Source organism: Triticum dicoccoides, chromosome 6B (genome assembly GCF_002162155.2).
Source record: "Triticum dicoccoides isolate Atlit2015 ecotype Zavitan chromosome 6B, WEW_v2.0, whole genome shotgun sequence".
Lineage (NCBI taxonomy): Eukaryota > Viridiplantae > Streptophyta > Magnoliopsida > Poales > Poaceae > Triticum > Triticum dicoccoides.
In genome coordinates, this window is record NC_041391.1 from 29,264,072 (window position 1) to 29,269,953 (window position 5,882).

Here is a 5,882-nt window from a genome sequence, read left to right on the forward strand (position 1 = left end):
TTTGCCATCCGCCTTTATCTCCCTTTGCCGTCTGCTAGCAGACGGCAAAGAGGTGGAGCATTAAGTTTTTTCTAAACGGCGGGTGGGGTGGGGGCCACCTCTCTCTTTGCCGTCAGCTGGCTGACGGCAAAGAGCCGGCCGATGGCTAAGGCCTCTTTTGTCGTCTGCCGTTTCTTTACCATCTGCTTTTCGATAGCAGATGGCAAAGAGCTTCTTTGCCGTCCGCTAGCAGACGGCAAAGAGCTGGTAGATGGCAAAGTAGCTGATTCCAGTAGTGTACAAGTAAATTAGTAATCCAATTTTAGCCTGTTGAAATACATGTCGATGCAGAGCATCATGGACGCAAAACAAAACCTATGTCAAAAATATATTTTAAAAGGAAAATTTTAATTGCAATTTTTATGAACATACACAAATAGTTACTAGACCATAGATTGTTAAGCTACATAGGCAAGTTGAGTAAGAGAATATTGTCACATCTATCAGGAAGAACCCGTGGAAGATTGAGAGGCATAGAATTTTATTATCAGGAAACCATAATTGCGACACACATGTATGCATAGAAAAAGAGGACATAATGTTTCGGCATTTAATTTTGGATGAAATGGTTTTTGGTGGTAGGACACTAACCACAATGCCATTGGTCACTTTCTTTCATGATGACATCCCTTGGAATACTGATACATTTAAAAAAAGATTTTTCCAAGATATTGATCCTCTATTACCTCAAGATGCACATTCCAACTACAATCATTTTCTAGAGGTCTTAAATGATATGGCAATGCTAACATGGTGTGTTGAATAACATTGGACTACAGAGGAGATAGCGACAGATGAAGAGAAGTGCAATAGTGAAATATGAGGATTGTTATGGAACTAGAGAATATTTCAGCAAATTTGCACAACATTTGTAAACTACTTAGGTTTATACTAGAAAGCAGGATATAAAATTATAGTAAGATGAGAATATGTGGAGCCATATATATGGACCAACTAATGTATGACTTTGGACAGATAAAAAACAAAAGTGTAATACAATAGTGACGGCATAGAAGATAGAACTTATAACAAGGTATGGGTACAGATGTTTGTCGCAAATATAAATGTTGACAAATGCATCAAGTGAACAAGTAACAGTTAGAGCTTAGTACACGAATAGATGGTTTATCATGTCAATATCTATAACCAGATTCTTTTGGTATTTCGTCCACACACATCAAATCTTTCATATAAATACAAATGTAGAAATGGATGAAATGAAAGGAGATAGGTAGAGAAAACAAACTACAATATGAGGATAGGAAAAGTCTAGCCGCGCAAATGCGTGGGTCACCCCGCTAGTTATTTCAAATTACTTGTTCAACCCTCCAACAAAAATGCAGTTTTTTGTGAGAACCGAAAGGTCTGGTTCTTCCAAAACTGAGACCATCTCTATGTGAACACAAATTCGAGCCTAGTTTCCAAACCATAGCTCACAAATGAGGTGAAGTTGTAACCCACAATTTCAGATACAGACTACATTATACAAACCGTGTCAAATGCAGTACAGAACGTGCGTCACTCTGAAAACAGAAAAACTAACACCATGCCATCATAATTAAGCACAAAACAGATTGTTTGTATTTAAGAACGGTAAACATGATGGTCTAACTTTACTGGTGTTGCTTGAGAGAGAGGAGCGTCTTGAAGATGGCCACTACGACACCAACCACGGAGAAGACTGTGACAATGGTTTTGAAGTTGTTGTAGATGAACTTGTGCACCTTGATCCACATCCACCAGTTAACTTTGTACCTCCCAATGTGTGTCAAGATGAGGAGATAGGAGGGCCCTACGGATAGGTGCTTGATAAGGCTCTTGAAGAACTTGAGCATCTCTTTGTTTGTGAGTTCTCCTTGCACAAGATGCTCCGTTCGTAGCTCGTGCACATCCTCCTCCCGGTCCATGAGCATCGAAAGGAGGGCGAGGTACGAGCAGACGGCCATCTCTTTATCGTTATGTAGATCCCCTGAGGTTGTGCATACCTCGAAAGCCGCCATGTTTACAAGGCAACATGCACTTCCACTGCACAGCATCAGTGGCGTCAGGAAAAGCTCACCAAAGAAGGGTCCTTTCCTGATACCGATTTCTGTGAAACGTCCTGTCTTGCTGGCTTTCAGTTTGATGCCAATTTCTGCAAGCTCGATGGCACTTGGAGATGGTGAAATTGAACTCAGTCTTTTCCTGGACTTGATGCCAATCAACCGGACTGTCAAACGGAAGATTGTTAAAAATACATGAATAATGCAGGCTTTCTTGTTGGATATCTTCCTGGCTATTTTGGCCTTCTTGTTGACTTTGATGGTCGTGTTGCTGCTTGTTTTGTAGAATCGGAGAAAACCAAGGGCATGAGGCGGCCTGTACTCTTCATCCAAGTCTGAATGGATTTCCTCTGGTGTGGTAAGACAGTGTAGGATCTTGAAGTATGTTTAGAGGGGGGGTGATTAGACTACTTGACCAATTAAAAACATAACTTTTTCCCAATTTTAGACTTTGACAGATTTTAGCTATCTTTGCACAAGTCAAGCAATCTTCACATAATTCAAGCAAGCATGCAAAGAGTATATGAGCAGCGGAAATTAAAGCATGCAACTAGCAAGAATGTAAAGGGAAGGGTTTGGCGGATTCAAACGCAATTGGAGACACGGATGTTTTTGTCGTGGTTCCGATAGGTGGTGCTATCGTACATCCACGTTGATGGAGACTTCAACCCCGAAGGGTAACGGTTGCGCGAGTCCACGGAGGGCTCCACCCACGAAGGGTCCACGAAGAAGCAACCTTGTCTATCCCACCATGGTCGTCGCCCACGAAGGACTTGCCTCACTAGCGGTAGATCTTCACGAAGTAGGCGATCTCCTTGCCCTTACAAACTCCTTGGTTCAACTCCACAATCTTGTCGGAGGCTCCCAAGTGACACCTAGAGAATCTAGGAGACACCACTCTCCAAGAAGTAACAAATGTTGCATTGATGATGAACTCCTTGCTCTTGTGCTTTAAATGATAGACTCCCCAATACTCAACTCTATCTCATAGGATTTGGATTTGGTGGAAATAAGATTTGAGTGGAAAGCAACTTGGGGAAGGCCAGAGATCAAGATTCATATGGAAGGAATGGAATATCTTGGCCTCAACACATGAGTAGGTGGTTCTCTTTCAGAACTGGTAAGTTGGAAAAGTAGGTTTGTTCTAATGGCTCTCTCCACGAATGAAGAGGAGGTGGAGGGGTATATATAGCCTCCACACAAAATCTAACCGTTACACACAATTTACTAAACTCGGTGGGACCGAATCAACAAACTCGGTCGGACCGATTCAGTAAACCTAGTGACCGTTAGTGATTTCGGTGGGACCGACATGCAACTCGGTAGGACCGATATGGTTAGGGTTAGGGCATAACGTAATCTCGATGAGACCGATTACACAAACTCGGTGAGACTGATTTTGGTAATTAGCTAACCAGAGAGTTGGTCAGGTAAACTCGGTGGGACCAATTCGCTCTTTTCGGTGAGACCGAAATGTTACGAAAGGGAAATAGAGAGTTTACATTGCAATCTCGGTGGGACCGATTGTTCACTTCGGTTAGACCGAAACGTTACGAAGGGAAAAAGAGAGATTACAATCCCATCTCGGTGAGACCGAGATCCCTATCGGTGAGACCGATTTGCCTAGGGTTTGTGGCAGTGGCTATGACAATAGAACTCGGTGGCGCCGGATAGAAAGAATCGATGGGACCGATTTTGACTTTGGGTTTAGGTCATATGTGGATGTGAGAAACTAATTGAGGGTTTTTGGAGCATATCACTCAGCACTTGAAGCAAGAGGCTCATTAAGCAACACCTCATCCCTCCTTGATAGTATTGGCTTTTCCTATAGACTCAATGTGATCTTGGATCACTAAAATGTAAAATGTAGAGTCTTGAGCTTTTGAGCTTGAGCCAATCCTTTGTCCTTAATATTTTGAGGGATCCACTTTCATCATCCATGCCATGCCATACATTGAGCTTTCCTGAAATATTTGTCTTGGAATAGCATTAGCTCAATGAGCTATATGTTGTTATGAATTACCAAAACCACCTAGGGATAGTTGCACTTTCAATCTCCCCCTTTTTGGTAATTGGTGACAACATATAGATCAAAGCTTCGACAAATGATAATACTCCCTCTGTTCCTTGATATAAGGTGTATAGATTTTAGAGAAAAAAAATCCGAAATATAAGGTTTTACTGTGTTGCACCACTCATTTGGATTTTTTTAGGGATTTGATTACATTTCCTTATATTAGGCAAGCTCTCCTATTTTCTCATGTCAATTAGTCAGGTGTAATCTCGGCCAAAACTTGTGAAATTTCCCTTCACGTGTGTTCTTTAATTTCCGTGCCAAAAACTATACACCCTATATTTAGGAACGGAGGGAGTAAGATTTAAAAACATCGTCGCTTTGAGAAGTATGTGATAAGAAAGAGCTCCCCCTAAATTTGTGCATAGTTTAAAATTTGATTTGGACTGCAAATGCACAAGGAATTAGGCTCATGGGTTACTCTTCCATGTCACATACATTTTGATGGAGCGCTCAAAATAATAAAGATTGAATACATGCACTCATCACCAAGCAAAGTGAATGATCATATAAGGGTAAGTAAGATAATATCATCTGATAAGCATAAGTATAGCTTATAATCAAACACATGATCATCAATGTCTCACAGATAATAGCATATTATCTCAAGCAATCAAAAGCAAACAAAGTTCAACCAAGAAGACAAGAGAGAACAAAAGCAAGCTCTCTCTCTCGAAGCCTATGATCTATAAATTTTTCTCCCCCTTTGGCAACAAGTTACACCAAAGTTCCTAGAAAATGCATAGTACTATATCGTCTCTCAGGCTTGGTCTTCAGTTGGTGGTGTAGAGATGGCTCCTTGGACGAAGACTTCAGTTGATGTGGACGGAACTGGAGGAGTTAGTGCTGGAGCTGGTTGCACTAGAGCTGTAGCTGGTGCAGATGAAGTGCCTCTGGTGTCTGTCTTGCACTGCAGCTGATCTTTGAGCTCGAGGCACTCTTGAAAATGCATCAGTAGTTGTCCTGCCCTTCCTCTCCAGCATGTCTTCCCGTAGCTACTCCACAACTGACTGAATCTCAGTTACTTTGACATCTAAATCATAGAATTTTTGTTCCATGATTCTTTCCAGGCTCTCCTAGTTTTGAGTTAGGGTGGCCAACCCCTTCTCAATCCTCAGTGTTGATGCTATCAAGTAACCAAGCTGGTCTTGCTTGTTCTTCAAAAAGTACTCAGATGCCTCCTCTTCAGTTGGCATCTTGGCAGCCTTCTCTCTCTTTGCTTTCTCCTTCTTCTTTTGAGCTTGTACTGATGATCACTACTAGGAAAAGGGCTATAGATGGGATGGACACTAATGGCGCACCTGTCAGGTGGTGCGCCATTAGTATATACTAATGGCACACCATGGTTTGGTATGCCATTAGTGTGGAAGACACTAACGGCGCACCAGGAACATGGTGCGCCACTAGAAACAATTTTTTTTATTTTTAATTTTTTCAAACATTCTAACGGCGCACCATGGCACAGTGCGCCATTACTAGTGCTAACTAGTAATGGCGCACTGGCCACACTGTGCGCCATTAGAATATATACTTTGTTTTATTTTTTTGCAAAACTTCTAATGGCGCACCAGAAGCTGGTGCGCCATTAGTAACCAAGGTCGACCCCCGGCCCGCACCCTCCGCCACTCCACCACCGCCGCCGACCCCCCGCACCCTCCCCCACTCCACCGTCGCCGACGTCCCACCGCACCCTCCCCCGCTCCACCGGTCGCCGCCGCCGACCCCCG